The sequence below is a fragment of the Pagrus pagrus genome, assembly GCF_965226575.1.
Source record: "Pagrus pagrus genome assembly, chromosome: 1".
Classification (NCBI taxonomy): Eukaryota; Metazoa; Chordata; class Actinopteri; order Spariformes; family Sparidae; genus Pagrus; species Pagrus pagrus.
The window spans coordinates 31,477,365-31,500,574 of record NC_140185.1 but is presented as its reverse complement, the minus strand read 5'-3'; the positions used below and the strand labels follow the sequence as shown (position 1 = coordinate 31,500,574).

The 23,210-nt window shown below is 41.3% G+C and overlaps 1 protein-coding gene across 3 annotated transcripts in view; it reads left to right on the top strand.

The window, feature by feature from the left end:
- The window catches only part of LOC311260355 (lysyl oxidase homolog 1-like), a 186,169-nt gene that overhangs the window by 127,866 nt on the left and 35,093 nt on the right, over positions 1–23,210 (top strand). For all 3 annotated transcript variants that reach the window (XM_084358073.1, XM_084358071.1, XM_084358072.1), the window contains exon 2: positions 6,717–6,792. The gene's annotated coding sequence lies outside the window, so the exon portion shown is untranslated. The remainder of the gene's footprint in view (positions 1–6,716; positions 6,793–23,210) is intronic.

Sequence of the window (23,210 nt, the reverse complement as noted above, 5' to 3'; positions counted from 1 at the left end):
AATTAAAGAGATATCCTTATCTTTACATACATGCATTCACAATAGCGTAGACGCCTCAGGTACACAGAGTGCTTATGTTACTAATGCTGTTTTTCCAGGACAGTTTTGTTGCTCCAAAATCGACCATAAAATGTGCATTTGTTTGCTGGTGTTTTCTTAAGGGCATGTATATGCATGTTCATGTGTGTTTTACATTATGCATGTATAATATGTAAAAAAAAAAAGGCTGTCAACATAATTTTGGATACATGTAAACCTTTTCTCATTGAGAGCGCACCTTGAATATTCTAAAGATGAAGTGCCTCTTTAAATATTTAATTCAAGGAAAAGTAGAACCTTCCAGGCATCAAAGCAATTTTATTCACAAAGAAATTAATTTTTTTTAACTCGCTGGGTCCACAGCAATATATAAGAAAATTTTATGAGAAAAAGGATCTTATAAATATGTGCGGGGGCATTAGTCAGATAAATAAAATATATAAGCTCATTTAGAAAGTACCAAATGTTAAGTTCCTGTCAGCAAAACTTCAGCTAAAGCAATTTTTATTGCTTAATCAACAAATTGTTGAAGGTAAAACACAATTAGACTCGTTCAGTATTTAGACAAGCAGAAGCTTTACTTAATATGTTTAAAAAGTGCAAAATCTTGAGCGACCTCACTAAAAAGTTTTTCTAATCTGTTGTCATGTTGTGGTTAGCTATCACTCGATGGCATCAGCAGCTGCTTAAAGTTAAAACTGTTGTAATCAATGTGTTTGTTTTACAATGGCTCACATGATAACTTGCCTTCCCTTCAGCTCAATAGCATATTTGAGTTCCTTGTTTAGGTTTTCCGGTCCGCACTTGCCCCACTGCTCTCATAGCCTTGTTTTCAGCTGCAAAAACACCTCTTAAATCCCACTGCCCACAACTAGGCAGTCAAGGTTCGCAAGCTGGTGAACATAATGGAGTGTGTAGCAGCTTAACACCCAGATATTCCCCTCAGGAGTTGTGGAGACTAAAATCGCAACTCCAAACGAATGCTGATCTCGCTAAAATCCGCTGGTTGTGTTGGGAACAAGTTATCCATGTCAACTTAAAACGCTGTAATATGTCTGTATTGTGTACACAGGTTCTTTTGCTGCCCCCTAGTGGCCAAAAAACACAAGCAAATAACTAAATCAAGTAATGGACTTCAAGTGAATTTTAAAGGGTGCAATGGCCACGTGTCAAAGGTCACTCCAAACAAACTGGGGGCAGCATATCACCAGAGTAACCGCTGTGTGTAGCTGAAATGTATCAAACTCACATACATCTTTAGATAGAGATGGGGATGGGGATAGACTATTGGACTTTTCCCGTTTAAGGTACAAAGTGGTATTACAAGGCAGGACTGGCCAGGCTAGCTGATTAGCAAGCTAACTTCTGTCGACATTTCTGCAACACAATACAGAGACGTTTTTGACATGACGTCACACTCTTGTTGATAGTGTAATATTTTGAATGTTTTAAACTAAAATTCTGGCCATATCTTACACATTGCACCTTTCATGCCACGATGAGTCATGCAGCCTACAGTACTTGTCAAAGCATGGAGAGAAAGACACTTGAAGTCCTCCACAATTCTCGTCTCACACAAGAAAAGGTTGTGGCAGTTGTTTATTTGAATTTTAAATTAAGCCGCAGCTTCTTTTACGCCTGTTCCAAAGAGAGGGTTTTCATTTTGTGAGTTATCACTTTCGTTAGTGCTTTTGTTATTGACCCGGCAAATGTAAGATGGGGGACTCTATTCTTTGTTTGTGTAATCTGAAATGAATAGACTGACTGTATTGGCATTACTCATTGTCATCGCGAATATTAAAAACAGACGTCTCCTTGATGTCAAGCTATGTATCAAGAGAACGCATTCATGCACAAGCATTATTATGGGGAGAAGGATACAAGCCAGTGGTAGAGAAACAGATGGGGCGCTCGTCAAACCTGGATCCTTGAAATCCAGCGGTCCACCGAGGTGAAGTTAAAACTCAGGGCATGATGGGTTTCTGCTGACTCAAGTACCTTTTTCTAACAGACAGCAAGGGCAATTTTGCAAAGAGGGACAGAGATAATGGTGGGAAGAACTCAGGCTACAGAGTACAACATCAGGGTAAACTGCTCTGACATCGCCGGTTTACTTGGTGATCAGAAAGTCGTTTATTTTATCTCTCCAATTGTGTGTTTTGGTTGTGAAGCCCTCCTGATTTTTACCTTGTAAAAGAAACGGAATTGGAATTGCTGAATTAAAAATAATGTGGATATAATTGGTTTGGGTTGAGCTCTGGAAAAGCAGATGCCTCCATGTCAGATACAGATATGACTGAGGGTAATTTCACACTGTACTAAATTTAATGACTTTTTTCAGATGTAGTATCTGGCTTATTCCAGACTGATGGGAATGGAATTCAGTAGTTAGTGCTATTCTGTGATGTGACTAAATAAATAAAAGTTATTTCACACGGTTGACTTTCGTCTTATATCTTAAAAGGTCAACTCTTTGGTATTTACATTACAGTACAACTAAATAGGACTCAATTGGAAGCAGCCAAGGCCTTGTTTAATTCCCTGACTTCTGGTTTGGTCAAATCCCAAAGGGACTGTGAAATCCATCTTATTGAAACCGGTCTAATACGGAGGACTAATTGATCAAAACAATGTCATAATTACAATCATCGCGGTGATCGGGGCTCATTACCCCTTCTGGATGCGGGAATTTGTCCAATTGAGTGGGTGCTGACAGAGCCACGCTCTGCCTCTCCAGACTTCTAATTTCTTGGTGCCACGTGTACATCATTTGTCTTCGACAGAAATCTATTCTGAATGGAAGGCTTTCATTAAGTCATCCAATAATGAGCCTGTTTGTCAAGTACAAATGCCAGAGTGCTGAGGGAAGTCATTCAAGGGCAATATTTTCCATGCAGTATCAATATGCTGCTCTCTTCACCCGATACTCACAAGAAGTAAAATCCAATGTCTGTTTCCCCCATTGAATACTACCTGAAATTAAGATATTGGCATGACATGGGCATAGATGCAATTATGTTTCAACCATGCAGGAATGGCACCAAATTTGTACTTTGATTATTCTTCCTTATCCTTTTGCTGTTAATCTTTTCTCTTCTCACCTCTGTTAGTTACACAGTATACATTTTTAATGGACCCCCCCAGCTCTACTTACATGTAAACAGTCAATTTGCACTGTGATGGGGTTCTCCCCCACCTGATCAATACACCAATCCCAGCGGGGTCTCTGACACCGCCTGTCAGCAGGTCATCTTGTAGCAGTGATAACACGGCTCTGATTTTATCTTCCTGTAATGGAAAGGCCACATGCCAAAGAAGTAATTAGCCTGTTGGCCAATAAAAATTCTGCAAGAGAAGGTGTTCAAGACACGTCCCGCTGATGACGGCTTTGTACGAGAGCAAAGCTCCTGCTGCATGAATACAAAGAAGACCATGGAGTCAGTCATTAAGAAAAAGCTTGAGGTAAATTCCCGCTAACTTTAATTGGCCACTTTTTCCTTCTCTCCCTTTATTTGGTTAAGTATCTTATTCTGTTCTTTTAACCACATTACCACACCACCTGCTGCTTTTAACACCGAGAATAGTGCAGAGAATGACATACAGCAGCATAGCAGTTTCCCCACCATCATCTAAACCCCAGACCCTTGGGCAGGTAAATGTACGGCTGACATACGACATACAGTATGTGCAACAGTCTCCACTGCATCATGGGCCGATATAATATATTACGCCTCTGAAACACGGGGAGACAGCAAGCACGGACGTGATGTGCATGCAGCTGAAGTCTGCAACAGAGAATGTCCTGAATTATTTAATACCAAACAAGGCCTGGGTGAGTGCTGGGGATAACAGTTCATTTAGGTAATGCATGGTGAGAGCACTGTCAAATTTTCCCCCAGATACATTCTTAACACATCCAAAAGAATAAAAATACAAAGCCGCGTTGTTTACGCTTGCAAAAATATTGCCAAAATCATCCTTTGTGAAGATAGCTGGCCTTGAAGAATGCTAGTTTGGAAACATTATGCAGCAATATCAGATTTGAAACTCTTTCTTGATGGACATTTGTTTTGGTTTTAAATAAAAAAAATACCTGCATCATGATAGCCCCCATCTAATAAGAATGCGGTATGCAACTTCTTTTACTCTCTAGATGGAAGAGAGGGCCACTGGCAAGGTCTTTCCTGCATACTGCCTCAGGTGGAGCACAGGATCCCTGATGTGTGTGTGGCTGAATGAAAAAGCTATTTAGTACCATTCCTGTGCCATACATGTCCAGCTGGGCATTCCTAACTAAAATAAATGATGTTTTATATCCGGGGCTACGCTTGCTCAGTTAGCCATGCTTTTCACCATAAACGAGCCACCAGGCGCGATAAATCCCAGACTAAGATATATTTTCTGCACGGACAGCACATTCCTAATCTGTCCTAATACGCAATCACTGGTTATCAGCTCTGTGTGGCTCCTGGCGAATCACCACACTGTACAGTAAATAAAGAGATGCGGTCTGAATGAAATGGAGTGTGTGTGTGTGTGTGTGTGTGCATGTCTTTTTGAGTGACAGTGGGCACTGCTGCCCAGCGGAGATGAGTTTGCTTTAGATGTTTTAACCTTTCATGTGGAAGTGCAGAATACCCGGTTGTGTGCACAGCCTTGTCTCCGCTTAATGTTTCTCAGTGTAACCACATCTTCAAGGCCTGCTGTAAACCACCGGGGGCTTCACAAAGTCATTTTCCGTCGCATATGGTGCAAATTTGCAAGCGTGAGCATATTGTCTTGCTTCATAAGACGCCAGTCAACCCGCATTTTCCAAGTGTCAGTAAAATAATTCAACTCATTAGGCTTCTGAGTCTTATCAGTTGTTTATGGGATCACAAGAACCAGAACTTTATTGGTGGGTGATTCCCTCAGGCACTCCCTGCCTTTTATCGGGGCCTGTATCTCTGTATCTTGTGTTAAGCTTACTGTCATCAAGGAGCCCTTTCTCATCTCCATCCACAGTAGTTATCACTGTCCCTATTAACACAGAGGCACCAGTGAAAAGACGCCAGCCGCCTCCAACAGATCTTATCAAGGTCATTCCCTCGATAGCGCACAGGAAAATAAAACAGATAAGAGATCTTCCATAACTTAATTAGCTTTTTATCACACAATGCAATTACAAAATTGTCAAGCCGTTGGTGTAAGAGGCCAGGAACACTTTGAAGGAACTAACAATAACAAAGTGGTCAATGCCACTGGGAGAGCGATGGCCCTTTTTGTCTCTCCGGCTAAGGCCTGCACCTCAGTACTGAGGGTAAATCACAGGGAGCGATGTGGTTTATTTAGCATCCGTTGAGTAATGGTAGCCCAATGCAGAACATACCATTCTGGGGCCAGAGCACCCACTGAGATGCTGATAAGAGAGATTAATGGTGTTGTCTGAGTGGCTGGCATACGATCAGTGCTTGAGCAACCCAAATGTGTCTGCTATCTAAAGCATCTGTATCCCTGCGAAGCACTGAGCTGGATGAGGCAAAAGGACAAGATGTCACATGAATAAATAAAGCGACAAGAACAGGAGGGTAAAACAGCCCCGTGCCCGCACATTCTGGTCAATGCACAAAACCTGCATTAAGCCAACACATGAGGAAGAGACAGAGAGATTGAGCAGCGGGGAGAGAAAAAAGTATAAAAATGTATAAATAAATCAAAAGGTTAAGCAGAGTAAACAGAGTTTGAGGCACAATCACACTGAATATGGAAATGTTTTTGTAAGTGTGCTCAAAATTTGCATGGAAATTGCATTTTGGTCCCATGCTCTTTTGTGCGAGTGTGTGTATGTGATGGGTAGGGTGGTCTATTATCGCCTTTGTAATCTCGCCACTGCAGAGAATCACGCTCCGGGTTGTGGATGTGATCTACTTTTTCTTACACGGACCATTCAAGTTTTACCAAGTGCACCGGCTTGTTTCATTTCATTGGAAAAACAGTAGCGAGCAATGAATGATCAAATGCTGTTGCTCTTGCAGGAAAAATCACAGTCTTGGTTGAACGTCTTGTCATGTTGTACTATTTCAGCGATAGTTATAGGGAGGGAGTTTAATTTCATAGAACATTTGTTTGAAATATGGACTTTAAACGTTCACTCACCGGGATTTATTCCCTAAAAACACAGTTTCTCCTTCGACATTCACTTTTGCAAAATGCATCATGTGTTATAGAGTATATTATACAGCTTTAGTGGCTACATTTTAAAGAAAAGTCTGACATGATCTAGAAACAGCAGATAAGCTGCTGACAACACTGTTTTGTAACCAAAGAGGGAAAAATCCTCAGTGTTGTTGGTCACGGTACCTTTCCAGCTGAGTTTTCTTTGGTGATTAAAAAGTCCAGTCAAACCCAATTATTCTTCAGACTGCGTGCAACGCTGAGCTACCATGATTTCCTCTCGGGGGTAAGGAGCAAAAAGCTGACTGCTGGGGAGAGCGGCCAGCTCGACAACATCTGGGCTGGCCGGAGAGCCATGTTCATCCCCCACCACAATGAATTTGGCAATGTCAGCAGAGCTCAACTTGTCTCACACTAAGACTTATTGGACTGACACCACTACATTGTTCAAGCGCAGCACCCCACTGTGATTGTGTAGTGAATGTTTTAGCGCTGTGTTAATCTTGATTTGATCTTTGTTACAGATCAAACCATCATCCTAGAGCTGGAGCTGATGCAAGCCGAAGGAAGACTCGTCACTAGCCATAGCTACCGTGTGAGGTAAGGCTTGAGGCTAACTGTGTTCACATATAAAGGGAAGCACGTTTCACCTTGTGGTATTTGTGTGAGAAATAGGAAAAAGAGAAGACACTGAAGGATAACGGAAAGATCTGGAGTCTCTGGTGAGTGCTAACTTTGGGCACAGGCGAAACTGAACACAAACACACATGAACAAACCCTTGGTGCCTGCTGTTGCTCGTTAGCTCTTAGCTATTGTGCAGTACGTTCCATTCAGCAGTCAAATAAGAGAGTTACTGCACATTTATTCATTCATTTATTTATTTATGTGATGTGTATTTATATAGGGAAAAGTATGGCACATAAACTGATGCCACACACCACAGCATTTATAGCCTGAGCTAATTTGCAATGCCCGTCTCTCGATGGGCCTCTAAAACACATAAAACTCAAATACACAAAGGACGGTACAAACACAAACTCATCAGTAAATACGCAAAAGAAAGTACAGACTCTTTTCATCTCCTCGACTCCGCGTATTCCTCCTGAAGCTCGGGGTCTTTCCCCAGTTGTCCAGGACGTGGAAATTATCTACAGAGACCAAAATTGTTTTCTGTACCAGGCTGTAAACATGTTTATTTCTGATTTAAAGTTTTTAACATGAGGTTTAATGAGGATTGACATGCTTTTGGAGCCAGCTTCAAGTGGCCATTTGAGGAACTGCAGGTTTTGGTACTACAGTGGTTGGGAGGTTGCTCCTTGTGGCTGAAATCAGAGCTCAACAGCAATATGATTCTGTGCTTATGAAACAAACAAGGCTCTTATACAAAAAGATTTATGTTACGTACACGTACTAATGTCATAATACTTTCCATTGACACCATTACATACTTATTTGTAGTAGGAACATTGTTACATCAGTCATACATAATTGTTCTGTGAGGGACAACAGCCCGTTGCTTTATGGTGTGTCAATTTTCTGACACGAGTCCTCCGCTGCAAATGAGGAAGTAATATCTGTAGCCATGGAGACAGACTGTCTCGGTTTGTCAACATGATGTGGGATGTGAGCTTATTGCACCCTACAGAGGATGCACTATTTGGCAGGAGATTGATCTATTTTACTACTCGACTATAGGCTACGAATGATGATACTGTCAAGAAAATGAAAAGCCAATTTAAAAAAGAAACAACATTTTCAAATTGTCATTTTCCTTCATCTCATATTGAAATAGCCCACTGCTTTTGGAAATGGTTCCTTCATTATTGTATAAACACCTGACCAGATATTTTAGACCATTTTTCTTTGTAGGAATGCAAAACGTTCAGATGAATATCTCCAGACTGAGACTGTCATGGCAGTGCGATAAAACATTGCTTTATAATTACAATATACAGTTCACACTCTGACCCTTTTCATTCTGGGACACTTTTCATGACAGAACCAAAGTCTGTAGCATGTTTCTGAGTACTTTTGGGGTCTTTGTTTGTTTCATCCTTAAACACATCGCATGGTTAAGTCAGAACGGGTCTTATCTGTGCCGGCCAGCCAAGGAGATTGAAGCCTGTGTCCAATGGTATTGCTTAGTGAATTTTAGCTATCAGCTCTTAATGCATGTGGGGGAAAAAAAGCTCATGTTTCTGTTGATTCTGTTGTTGAAATGTGATTTTAGCAGTGGGGGAAGATGGCCTGCCTTGACTTGTTTCTTGGAAAAAGACGTGTTCACACATAATCGCTCAGCTCAGCTATTATAGGAGATGCTCCTTACAGTTGGTTTCAGGCTGGTCAGTTATGGTTCCAGAGCCAGATCATTTGATGGGCAGCAGGTATCACTGGCTACATTTTCTAATAGAGAAGAACTGCTGCTCTTTGTTGAGGCCCCTTTTCTTTTATGTCTGGCATTATCTTGGATCTGATTGTTGCTACTGTTATAATTGAAGTGCTAGCTGCACTGATAACAGACTGTCCCACTGCCACTGGCAGCAGAATGGGCTTTGTCTCTGATCGATCTTCACAGTATGGAGACCTCCGACGTGACATTGGCACCCCTTGAACGCTCCTGATTGATCACTCCCCGATGATAACAATACATTTTCTTCAGCACTGTAACTTCCAGTAGTCATGGTGTAGATTTAGTGTACATTAAAAGCTTGGCCATGTTCTTGACAATCTGCATCCTGCTGGGTAGCAGATAATTCAAAGGCAGAAAACTGTTTGCTATCGATCTGAGGGAAGTCTATAAGTGTCCTTATCAAGACTTGTGCTGCATTCAAGATGCTCTTATTAACCAGTTTGAATTTCTTAAAACCTGCCTAATATACTTGACCCGGTGAGCCGTTTCAGAGCTTCCAACTGTATTTAAATAATTTCTGTCATGTTTTAAGCATACAGCGTGCAGTAGCCAAATCTGTGCCATATTTATCAATCCCTTCCATGCTCTGCGCATCCATTGAGAGGTCCTGATTACCCTGATGCATTATTCATAGTCAGTGGGTCTTGGTTGACTGTGTGAAGAAACAGGGTATAATTTAAAGGGCGGGTGAATAGAAGCTTGGCCTGTCTTGGAGTGCAGCCTGAGGAGCATGTTGAAATGAAACCACCCTTTTTGTGTTCTGCCTGGCATTTATCAGCAGGATTGCTCTAATGGGGATGTCATTGGAGGAGGAGAGGAACGGTCTCACTGGGCTTCAGAAGAGGCACCATGATGGAGATGGAGAGCCGTGTAAAGATTAGCCATATCTCCAAATGAGACCCACAGCCACATTGGAAAAGGGAAATTGTGTTCCCTAATCTCTGTCCTATTTATCATATTACACTAATGGCTGTATCCAGGCCATACAGGCTGATGGCTTGTTGGCCTCACTTAGTAACTGATGCAGGATCAGTCATCATGAGTGTCCAGTGAATCACTCTCAGATCACAGCTGATGGTTTGCAGAGTGATGATGATACATTGACCTGTGTTGGTCGTAGAGCCACAACAAACTGACAGATTGGTTGTTAAAGGTTGTTGGAACTTTCTTTCTGCCATAAAGCAGGGGCGTGCACTGATATTTTGAGGGTCTGTTGCTCTAATCTGAAAAAATAACCCTGACCCTGCTGCCTATATGCTAGCCAGCTTACTAGCTACTGCACATATGTGAAGATTGGCTGTACCATTCCCTGGTATTCCTTTCCACAACTTCAAAAGACTTACCCAGAGCCCTTACACAACGCAACAGTTTCACATGACAGTGGGTCGAGAGCATTTCTTTTTTAATTTTTTGTTATTTATTTTTTTTACAGCTCTGGGCTGCCTCAATTATTATTATTACTTTTCTTCCAGTGGGGCAGCTCAGCCAGAGAGACCAAATTGGCTATTGCCTATTTTGCTGTTTATTAGAAAATCTGACTTTGGTCCAGGCGGGCCCTCGGTGGAGCTCAGGAGGGTCAAATAAGGGACATCTACCGCAGCTGACAGTGATAGACTGAAGCAATGCAACATCTCATTTAGAGACAGAGGTGATAATTGATCTGAATCGGCCTTTTTAAGGTTTCATAGTAGAAAAAGCACGGGTGTGATAAGATTACCCATGGCTCTATTCTATTTGAGTTAGCCAACAACAGCATCTTTGATTATATTGTTTACACCGGTGCTTATCCTGCTGTCACATGTCCAAATGTCCTCTGTGAAAAAGGCATTTTGCTGCAAACAGACACTAGTTGGTATTAGATAGAAGAAAATATAACTGAATTTCTAATGTACAGAAAATGGATTAAAAGTCCAATGGAAAATTACTGTTGTTGGCTAAAGAACACGGCAGTCAATTTCACATGCATTAATCAAAGCAGTCTGAATAAACCTCTAGGCACTTCAGCATTAGCTTCACCACTCAGAAAAAAACTGGTTGCTGCTTGATACAGCACGACCCACGGACGCAAGGAAACACATGCACTCGTAAATGCACACGGAAGCGCACTCACAGACATGTAGTATAAGCCTGAGCAAACATAACTGGACACATCCCTCGGGCAAACGGTGATCATTGCAATGTGTGTGTTCCTATGTGTGAGAAGGCAGCATACAAAGTGCCTTGAAAAACATCCACTGCTACACGGGATTTCAAACAATTTGCTGTGCTTTAGAAGGCAATTATCTTTATTACATTTTCAATATTTTATGTGAGTCAATGTGCAAATCTTTGTAGATCCATGATGTAAGACACATACTTCTTACCACCACATGTGCTACAGTGTGACAGTGTTTCTTGTTTTCTTGATTTCAGGGCATAATGCAATTAATACAGATCCGATCTACAATTAGGCTGAGTAAAAAATAATCAATGGCAAGATAAAAATGTGTTCATGACGATAAAGAACTAAACTTATATGCGTCATTCTAAAAAAATAATGAAATAAGGTGCTGCCACATAGCTGAATTTAACAACAAGAAACTATATTTAGAGGTGGAATCCAACCACATGAATAAAAGCAGATTCGGTCCATGCGCCGAAAATTGAGGTGAAGATTTGTCCTCCCGGGTTGAAAAAGGTTTGAACCTGAGTGAAAATTTAGTTATTTGGAGCTCCATGACTCCGTGAATGTACAGAGATAGAGGCAGAAAGGAGACAGTCTGGAGATAAATAAGAGAAACTGGCTTTCTTGGTAAGTTTGTAAATCAGTTTCTCTGAGCCGTCACACACTTGTTGTCACAGCATACTGCATCAGCCTGTGAACTTACCCACTGACTGCTTATGGCTAAAACACAATATAAAAAGCACTGGAGCATTCAGAGAAAGCCAAAAATGTATCACTTTGCCCCTAATTGCAGCTTGCTTTCTCCCTTGAAGTGACAGAAACTCAACACTTTGACTCCGTAGCAAAGAAAGTTCAACACCGTGGTTTGGCTTTAAATGACATCTTCGTTAAGGTTAGGGGAGTTTTCTTGTCATGTAGTTCAGATAAAGGAGCGACGGTCAGCATTGGCTGTCAGTTGGAAATAGGAAAAGAACAATGCTCCTTTACCGTTGTTTTGTTGTTGCATCTATCTACCTTTGCCTTGTTCCCCTGCACTACAATACCATCAACTTACTTCTATTACTATGGCCGCTACAGGGCTCTCGCACTTGAACCTGCTAAATTCACTGATTCAGGATTTTTTTTGTCTTATTTTCTCCATTAAATCTAACATCTCCTCCTTGTTAGCAGTATCATGGGGGGATTTCACAAGCCCCCAAAGTAAAAAACATTGTTCGATGATAACAAAAACATAGTTTGACTAGAATCAGTCAAGCCTAATCCAATATCAAACATGGTAGCCCTGTATCACACTAACTTTTAAACCACCCTCAACTGCTTAACCATAATTTAAACTCACAGGATCTAGGATCTGATTAAAATTCTACTCACTCATAGATACCAACCACCTAAATATGCCTGATTTTTTTTCATCAAGATCCATGCAAATTAGCAAAAAAAAAACAAAAACCTGGATCTGTCCCTTTATCTGGATCCACACCAAAAGTTAATGGGGTCTACTCTGGGCCGAGACCCATCCTGTGGAAATCCATTCAGTAGTTTTCGTGTAATCCTGCTGACAAACCAACAAACAAACGAACGGACAGGGGTGAAAACATAAACTCCTTGGCTGAGGTAAAGATGAGGAATTTGGCTCCGGACATTGATCATTTTCACAGATGGCAATATGTTGGCATTCATTTCCAGGAAAACTTGAGGGCAGAGAAGCACTAGTGTTTGATGCTGCCTCCAGAAACACAAGGACTTGGACAAGCAAATATAAAAGATTATCAATGTATTTACCAATATTTGATTTTTGAGGGATCATTTTAAAATTCTACTCACTGGGACACCAACAGACAGTCACTCCGAGTCAATCAAAATTACAATAACACAAATTTAAACAGACATATAAGCCAGAGCTATGGAGCTGGGCTGATAAAACATCAGTTTGTAAAGGATAAAATCAGGTATACCAATGTCAACAATAAACAGGGAACAGACACGTCTCTCTTCTTCTCCCTCTGGTGAAGCACATAAAAAAGAGAATACTCTATGGCTCGTCTTGAAGTAATCAGGACTGGAGCGTTGTTGATGTAGTCAAGGGCAATCTCGCTTAACCGACAGACGCCTCAGACCCTGGCAAGGTGCAGGTGACAAGACTCTCTACATCGTTGGCTTGCATCTGGATGGTGAGCAGGATGAGCCGGGCTGACAGAGAGAATTAATAAAAATCACTCAAAGCAGCCGTCTGGATGCAGCAGCAGCAGACAGGCTCTTACTGAGAGGTGCTTCAGCACAGGTGGATGCTCAATGCACACATATGCACTCACGATACACAATCCATACACACACGTATTGTCTTTGTACTGCCATTTTTTCAGATACAAAAACAAACACTTGTGAATTTTAGTTAGAAATAAATAAGGTCTTGGTCATGTTGAAACTGCATCCCCTATTCGATTTCCAAGGTTCAGTAGGCTTCATAATCATAATTATAATGCTAAATGACAATTAATTAATTAACAATTGATCAATTCATAAATCCAAAATGTGTAATGTTAGAGTTTTTCACCATGTGAGTCAACAGAGAACTCTCTGCAAAAAAGCTCTGCAGCTCAGCAGAGTTTTGAGCCTCTTGTAGCTCATATTTTTGGTTGCACTGGAATCAAATTCACACTCTATAACCCATGTATCCAGCAGAAAAGCTCCCATAAACCTGTGATACATTACCTTGCAGCACCAAATTGCCTACAAACAAGGTTAGCAACCCACTGGTGGAGGAAATTAATTATTTAATGAGCCAGAGATCGTTTTAGGAGATGGAGGAGACCAAAAACGGAGCTAAAAGTAGTATGAATATTAATTGGACTCACACACATCAGGAGGAGTGAAACGTAACTCCAAATTAATGCTAATGTTGCTCTGTAGCATTCATACAACAATATGCTGAGTTTTATTATTGGTGTTTGGAGTCATTTGGTTGAATTTGGACCTCTTCGGACAAAGTAAGCACTGAGGTCAGGTCTCACCTAACTTATTGCACTTTTAATTTCAAGGTGTTCCTTTAAACATATTCAAAATAAAACAGAGTAAAGCTTTAGTGTCTAGTCTTTCAATTCAGTCCTTGTCATGCCATAGCACTTGCATGGTTCTGTGAATCATTATACAATATCTGTGAGACTCAGTGAAGCACACCACTGCTGTCCTGCGTCTGACCCCCGGTCTCCATCTGTCACAGCATCCTACCTATTCATCCCCTCCTCTGTTCTCCCCGGCAGTTTGGGGCGCAGCCAGAAGGCTCCGTGATGACTGTCCTTTACTGTGGTCGTAAGTCAATCACGGTACATCAGGAAAGGATGAGCTGCCGCTCTGCTGCAGAGGCTCACATGCTGGGGTCTGGTCGAGGATAAAAGCAAGCAAATGTCATTTACGTACTTTCATTGGGTTACGAAACATTGACGATTAATAATGGCTACTGAAAAAAATGACCTGCTTTGAATTACTGTGACCACTGTGTTTTGTAATACCATTTGGAAATAAAGTCTAGGTTGGTCATTTCTTGGAAATCAGGCTTTTGTGTTTGGATTAAGCATTGTAGGTTTGTTTTTGGATTTTTTCTGCATTCCAATTTATTGGTGTTATTCTCTGATAAAAAAAAAATGTTACCATGTTCAAGAAGTGAAGGTCTACAGGAGTGTTTTAGCAATGGCCAATTCCTGTACAGACCAATACATGTCTGAGGAATAAAACGGCAACTTAACGTCCTCACTGAGATAAATGTGCATGCATGCTTGGTCCAGTATGCCAGTCCAACATGTTCTCACTCCCAATTCCTCAAAAGCAGCGGCTTGGTCAGTGGCCTTCAAACTATGACGCTGTACTTAACAGTTAGGCACCAAAACTTCTTGCAGTGTTTTTCAAAATAAAGCTTTCTGATGAACATTTCACATATAAAGACATATTACTGTATTAGTTTGGGATTGTTAATATTTATTAACAGACAGTTTGGTTAGCTTAAGACCAAAAATAACCTTGGTTAGGTTTAGGCAAATATACGGAAGCCCTGAGGGGCAAGAGAGACATTTTTTTTCACTTGTTGATGTGGGGGAATGTTCTGCATATGACCCACCCAACAACCTGAGCCACCCCACCTTACACTTTACCTGGTCTTTATACTACTACAGTGGAGGGGAGCCTACAGAAATGATGCTAGAGGGTTAACTACAGCGACACACCTAGAAGCGTGGGGGCCACTGACCAGGCTTTGATGCACTGGGAGTGACAGCAGGCTGGCCAGTCAGGTCACTCAAGGTGTAGTGCACTTTGGCGAGGCCTTGGAAAACACTTTCCCCTGCACTTCGTTTTTCTTGATCTGACACTGTCTCTTTGCATTTCCTCCGCTACATCTCCATCCTGCTTGTTCCACATTGGTAACTTGAATAAGTTTACTGTCTTTTGTGGTGCTGTGAGTTGAAAAAGTTTGGGTACTGCATCTGAAAAAGGATGAGCAGTCAAATTGATTGATATCCCCTTCTGACACCCAAATCTTTCATTAACTTATTTGGTCAATGAAAATTGTTTAATTTAAAAATTCTCCTCAACTTTACTTTTTAAGAGAGCTCTCTGGTGTATACAGGCTGCTTAATCTTTTCTTTGTGTGGTAAGAACTTGGCAAACAGTAAAACAGATTTGCAGTGCACAGCATTATGAGATAGAGACGGATTATAAAGTTATGTTGCAGTCCAGAGGCTGACAATTCCTTCTCAGGTCAGCCAACCTGACCAGAGAAGCAACTCTTTAACTACCCATCACTGCCAAGCAAGACTTACAGGCGACAAACACGCTGAGGCGTAGAAAATAGCATCTTAACAAAGTGGCTTGGCAGTGTGATGGAAACTTTTTCTCATCTCATAAAAAACCAGCAGCTGTTTGCTAAATCATCTGTTAAAGAAACCATAGTGCCAAAACTCTATTTAAATACTACATGTTAATGCCTCTCATATTTAATCGCTCGCTGAACATATGCCGGCTTCCTTTAATTAAGCAACCTCTGAGTTTTGTTACTTCTCAGCGAGTGCTAATGCAATCTGCTTCACAAACCTGTAGCTACAAACGCTGAACATCCCATTTTCCACGTTGCTGAACTGGTTCTAATGATCAGTCGATAATGGCCTGTAACCGCGTAGCTAACTCCTGAGGTGGTGAATCCGGCAGTCAACAGGTTTAATCCAAGTTCTGCTGCCAAACTTTATTGTTTGACTTGAAAAGTTTTAATTATAAAGTATGCGGTTATAAATGATACATTTTAATGCTGCTGCTGCGTTACACAAGGGAAATATGTTTGAATGAGTTTGATCTTTATTGCATCACATTTTCAAAAGTTTAGGATACTAAATGAATACTAAGTACCTAATTAGGAGCAAATAAATAGTGACAATTGTCTGCTGAAGAATCAGAGCCAGAATCAGTGTGAATTCCTCTGAGAGAAATGTTTTCCTTGTAAAGTAACCTGAGGTAATGACATTTCTCACATTTTTCGTTCTGGCAAGGCAGCGGTGCCAGCCCCTGTGGTCCGTGACATTGTTTGCGAGGTTTAATTAAGTCACGGCCACTCTTGATGGAGTTAGTTAAAGTCATGAGCCCCTGTTGACTTTGGAATGGCTGAGTGAAGCACATTTGTGTTGTTGCTCTGATTGTTTTTAGTCATTAAAGGATCAGGACCCTGGAGAAGTTAAGGGAAGGGTGCAGCCAATGCCACCAAATCCAAAAAAAAGACAACAGTAACAGTATCCATGGAGGGCTGAATAAATCCACCGGATTACTAGAAACTGGATCCAATCCAGTGTTAATAATTTACTGGAGCAAGCTTTGTCTGCATAAATGGCATTTATAATGGGATTTGTTTTTCAAAAGTTGTAATTCATTACAAACATTATTATAGCATTATATATATCTATATTTGTCAGACAGTTCTGTTGGTGATAACGTTTAGCTCAAAGCAACAAGTACAAGATGAGAACATAGTGACAAGCAACTTAATTAATGTACACGGTGTTGATAAGTTGATAACAGATTTTACTTAATTAAAGACATTAAACCTGCATTCATCATTTGTTGGCCACTTATGGAGAATTCAACGAGCCAAGCCAAGACATATATCGCCTTGAAGCTGTTATGATGAAAGGGAGAGTTTTCAGAGACCAACTACGACCTGCAAGTTGATTTTGGAACACTTGGTAATTAAACTTTATCAGCAATTTGTACTGAAATGTATTAATTATTACATTAAAAAAACACAAAAACAACATCATATTCATAAAAAATTACAAGCAATTTGATCTACATAATCTATCACAGCTGACAATCAACAACAAGTAATGTGACTTCACCTGATATAGACTCATTGGGCGCCTATTACAAGTTAGCAGCCTTTTCCTTTTCTTTTAGACATATTGATGTCAAAAACCAAACCAAATTTCCCTGGGCACTTTTTTGCAGGGGCGTCATCGCTGCACTCTGGGTTAAACAGCGCCCAAGTTAACTGTGATTGGTTTAAAGAAATGCAAACAAGCCAGAGCGTTTTTGTTTCCCCTGTACCAGAGTGACAGTTGGTGCAGCCAGACCTTTCTCCTGTGCTGACACAGTGCTGTGGAGATCTGGAGCTCTGGCTAAGCTAACTAGCTCACACTTTGATGGTGTTTGGTCCAAGCTGGCCTCACAGGGTCCTTCTAACACAAACATTAGCAAACAGTTGACTATCATTCACACATCCAGAAGCTACATTAGCATTTGCCTGGAGTTGTGTGTCTCCTTTATTCCTGTGGTTTGGTATGCCTGGCTCCTAGCACCTGAATTCTCAACTATGTTCACTACCTAGTCGCTAACTTTGCTTGTCTGCTATTTGGTGCTGAGTAGGTGTCAGAGCTGAGACTGAATGGAATAGCAAAACTGTAAAAAAAGCAAAAAAAATGAGCTGAAAGCTGCTCAAACACTTGGTGGAAGGGAGGGGAACTGCACAGTCAGAAAGCTCTTGTCACCACCGGAAACCTCTTTCACATTACACAGTCAGTTGACCAGTTCTTAATTAGATTAGCATGAAAAAAAGCTGTGGCTTTTTTTTATCCTAAAACATATTTGTTAACAGTATGATATCAATTATCAAATTATGACTATTTATTTTCTTCTCCCTGGCTCTCTGGTAGCACACGATGATAGCTGGCTCTTGAGCACCACAGAGCAGTGCAAACAGAGTGTAAGCCTTTGGGTCCTGTCACAGCAGGTGGGTAGACCACTTGTGTCTCAGTTTCTTGGCCTCGGGTCAGATCCTCCTGCGCGGCACCTCGGCTACACAAGAAAGCTACCACTTACCCATGCAAATCTGCCCAGATAATGGTATTAATGGCTGCACCTACAGGCACAGCAGTTTCTGTACTACCTTGATAACCCCTGGAAACTCTGTTCCCTGTCATAGGGGGGAGTGAGGAGATCTTTACTAAAAGGTTTAAGATGAACACGCTTATGCAGAGGTTGGAGGGATTACATACTAGTTCATAAACAACCCGAGAAGAAGCCATCACTTTATATCCTCGAGGTAACAGTATCTAAATACTGTGGTATACATATCAGCTGTATAGTAAAAGACACACACATACACACACACACGTATTCGGTGAAGGAAGCGATCAGGCAGCCATAAGCCTGTGTGTGCAAACAAGAAGTGAAAGTACAGTGGTGTGAACAAGCACCATTCTCCCTCTCTCGTGCTCTCTCCCTCTCTCTGTCTATATGCCCCGGTAAAGCCGAGGCCAGTTTGGCTTCATTTGCAGCACAAGCCTCTTAATCCCCGGAGTCTCCAGTGTAGAAAGGAACATGAGGAGCATATGGAGGGGCCTCTGATCCTTATTAGTACATGGCACAGACAGCCGGAAAAATTCAGGTAATTTTAGAGAGCTGGACTTTTTTTTTTTTTTTTAAAGCTTTTCTGGTTTTTTCATTATTTCTCCTCACATCACAGCCCGCGAAGCTTCCTTTCCTTCCTTTGTTAAAACTTCCATAAGTGAACGATTCAGTTCAGATTTTAACAAGAGGGTTAAAGGGAAGATAAAGGACATATTTACTTCACATCCTTAAAAATTTAAAGTTAAGCTGTGGCAATTTATCTCATTTGTTCAGAGAATTTTTCCTGTGTATGTGCTCTCTGCAGAAATGCCCTACTTTACACTCGCTGCTCATTCATGTGTTAGAGCTGCCCACTAAGACCACAGTCTTTGACTGCAGGTCTCTAAATAGCTCCACTTAAGCTGTTGGGGTTAGAGAGAGAGGGGATTATTCATTCACTTTCAAAGCCAAGATTTTAGTGCTGGTGGAGATTTTTGACCCAGCAACCTCCCAGTCACACATTTGCTGTCATCCGTTTTCAGTTCGGTCCATGATTTAAATTCCTCAGGCGTATAATGACGTAGCAGTTAAAATCCGAAACAAGAGACCGTCCAGTTTAGTGAGGCATTTCCCAAATCACAAATTACTCCATCGTCTGGAATAAATCCTTTCACTGTGTGAGCGGAAGGGATGCAGCAGCCTAAACACCACCTATCTGTCGGTGTACCGGCAACATCACATATTCAGCTATTAACATTTGTCCCAAGCTGTCAGGGCTGTTCAAACTTAACTTCACCCACATGCTCAAAAAAAAAAAAGACGTGATTTACCATGCTGGATGAATACGCCTCTCAAAATCATAGCCTGAATAATGACAACAAGAGTACAACCATCCATTCTTCATAAAAACCAAAACTCCTCCGAAGACATCCTCCGGATAAACATGAAGCCGACATTTTGCAAAGCACTCATTTTGCAGAGCTCAAACCAGCTATCAAAGACAACCACTGTTATATCACAAAATTTCATGAAACATTTGAAACATGTCTTAAAAGAAATAGTTTGTATGTATGATGCGGTTTGACCTTATCTGAAGGCAAAAATGTTTAGAGCTGTTTTGGAAGGCATCGCTGGAAGGCAGGGTGAAAAGCCCGTGGTGGTAGAGAGGAGGGAGACTTTTGATTAAATCCAATTAATTAAATATGAGTTTTGGTTAATTTTGCTTTCACTAGCCAACACAAGTAACTAAATGGTGAACTTTCAATTGAGGTTGTCTGAAGTTTACCCGGACGTAGAGGCTCTGAGTGAGTATTAACTCTGGACTGCGTCTCCCAGTCAGCATCGATGAAGTGACAGGTAAGCTAGTTGTGTTGTAGCTTTCCCGTGAGAGAGCTGTCTAGCATTCAGGTGGTCTGACCTAGTTTATCTAACCTGGCTAGCTTGACTTTAAGTCCAGACTTCATCCCCTCAAAGTGTTTCAGTGCATGTTGTCACAGTCGCTCTTGATGTAACACATCCTCGTATAGAAACGACTGAATAAGTCGTTTGTAAGCGACAAAATAGGTAAGGAACAATATGTCATGTATGTGACGTAACCTCCCTACATTAGTAAGTTAAAAGTACATCTGTCCCCAACCTCCTCCATATACTTACTTTTCTCTCTTTATTCTACGTCTCCTCACTTCCTCCTTTGGAGCCGTAATACCTACTACAGCTGCTAGAGGTCGCCACCTAACAAGAAATGTAGAAATAAGCTGCTTTCACTGTCGACCTACTGTATATGGTTCTTTTCCTGAGGACATCATGTACTATTCTTTAACTTAATCCTTTGCCCTCTAATACACTGATTGTCACCATCTCAATCATTTGGCTGGGTGAGGGCCTTGGACCGGCACACATCACACCGTCTGCTCTCAGTCAGCAGCAGCGATGTGATCTTTGGCTGCGAGCCATCCCCGGACATGGCAGCCTGGTGTTTGTTCTTAATGTGATACTTAATGTGTTCTTAATGTGCTCTGCCTTTATCATCTTGACTCCACACACTTCCCCGATTGCTGCATTAGACTGCCTTATTTCTTGGGCTCTAGCGTGTATTCCCGTGACACTGGGTGTCATCGCTTGACTTTTCATCACATGCCAACATTGGAGTCAGTCAGGTGACCATGGTAAACCTACGTACAGTAAACCTGCTGAAAATATTAGCAATTATTAGCAATACCAGCATATTAGCATAGCCTTTCATGCCTGTGCTTGCCTGCTGATGTTAACATTTAGCTCAAAGCACCACTATGCCTAAGTGCAGTCTCACAGGGCAGTTAGCATGGCTGCAGACTGTTTTATTTATTTATTTATTATCAAGTTTTTCCCTTGTCTGTCCTAAACCCTCTTTATCTCCACAAAAATACAGACACATCCATACAAAGCATGCACATATGCATATACAACACTTTACGTAAACATTCCTGCACAACGCAACCTCAGGTTACTCTCATCAGTCTCACATTGTTAACATATTCAAATCAGGTCTCTATGTACTGTGTTGTCTCAAACACCATCACATTGTTGTTTATAAGTAAGTCTCTGCAGCACTCATGTTAGCCAGGACACATTCAGACTGTTTCTCCTAATTCAGGACTAAAAATGTCAGAGATTGCTGTAACAAAGTGGATTCATTACACAGTTAGTAAAAGGCAGGGTGTCATCCTGCACCCTCGTTCAGATCTCTCGTACTCTAAAAACCCCTCTGCCTCTAATCCACAGCTTTATTTTTGTTTATCTGTATTTTTTTAATTTTATCTTGAACAAGATCTTGTCTCATGCATTCATAATTTCTGCACCCTCAGAACTTCCTAACGGGGGCAATGTATTTTTTTTTTCCTTTTTTTCGGTGGTGTGATCATTTGCATAACTAATCTGGTATTTACATTCATCAATTGCTTCATTAATTAGGTCAGTGATCAAAGCAGGATTTCTCTATCACTCGGGAGGGGGAGGAAAAAATACATTTTGGTGGCTCTCTGCTCCGCGGCTCTACGCAGTAACAAAAAGAAATAAAAGCAGGGAGTTTGGGTTGAGATCTAACGCATAATTTCTTACGGGGAGCCTGCTGAGAGATACTGCACTCTTATGTAACTCAGCAACATCATTATGAAGACAGTCAGAAAAGGCAGAGAGCCTCCATCTTTAGCCACTACCTCTGGCAAAACAGTCAGATCGCCCACGCCATCTACTGGCGGATAGGTGGAGGGATTTTAACCACCACTAATGACCACCCAGGGGAGAGGGCCAGGAGCTGAGGAAACTAACAGTCCTTTCAGGGACTGGATTTGAGGCTTTTGAACACTGATGACATGTATGATCCAGCATCGGCCGGTATCATTAGTCATGTGAGAGAAAATCCAGGCTCTGGGACCCACAGTGCTCCTCTCCGGCTCTGCTGCTCCTTTGTCTGCGGTGATGTGTAATTTGTCTACCTTCCGCATTCATCTGACCTTCCACTTGACAAGGCATCGTCTAAAAGACAGGTTTGTGTGTGCCGGGCATTTGCGGTATCTTGCTGACACACACAATGTAAGCATCGAGCAGTGCTGAGGTCCCTGCTCCACTTCTCCAGTCTCTCATCTGCTGGAAGCACTACATCATAATCTGGAAACACCAAGCACAAGACAGGGAAGGTACACAGATAGAAACTGCTGACCCGGCTGTTTTATATATGAGGTTTTTTTTTCTTTCTTTCTTGAGTTATGAAATATATACAAAATTGAAAAAGGCATGATCAATTTGATAGGCATGACTGGACTGAAAAATGAGTGTTGCCTTGCTTTAATTGCAAGTATTGAAGTTTTTGCGGCTCACTGGGTTAAGCATCCTATTATTTCATGAGTTCACTCATTCTGTACTACCTGCTTAAAATAACCCTACTGCAAATTAAGAGACTTTACATTACTGCGTTTAGGATTTTCTCATAAGGCATTCAGGAAATGACTGAAAATGACCTTAATCGCTGCAGTAACCATATATTAATTCACATAGCTCACGTTGGGGAGCCATATAGTCCACATAGGTTGAAGGTAAGAGCCCGACTCCAGTGTATTTTGGCATTGTTGTGATATTTCATTCCTTACCTGACAATGTTGATTAGCCACGATGTTTGGCAAATATTTTCTGACGAGTAACTTAATTTTGCGCTCAAACATAACAATTTTAAGTTGTTGCTACAATAGAACAATGAGAGTCAGAGGAAAAGTAGCGTCCCTTTCCGGTGGATCACCATCACCAGATCACTTTTTGACTCGAGAAGTCCCACTTTGTCATTGAACTAATGAAATATAGGGAAGACTGCACACCCAACAGTGGCGTAAGTGATGTTGACTCGTATAAAGCTCGCCAAAACCCACAAACGAAAACTTGTAGAGCCGATCCCGTATGTTAGCTCGCTCACAGAGCTAACCATCCCTTCACATAACTGCATTTGTCAGTATGGCCAGATTTATTGTGATTTTAACCTTTTTTAATACTTTTTCTTTACCAAGATGACGGCCATGTTGGTGTTGGTGACGTATATTGAGCTAGACACTAGTTGA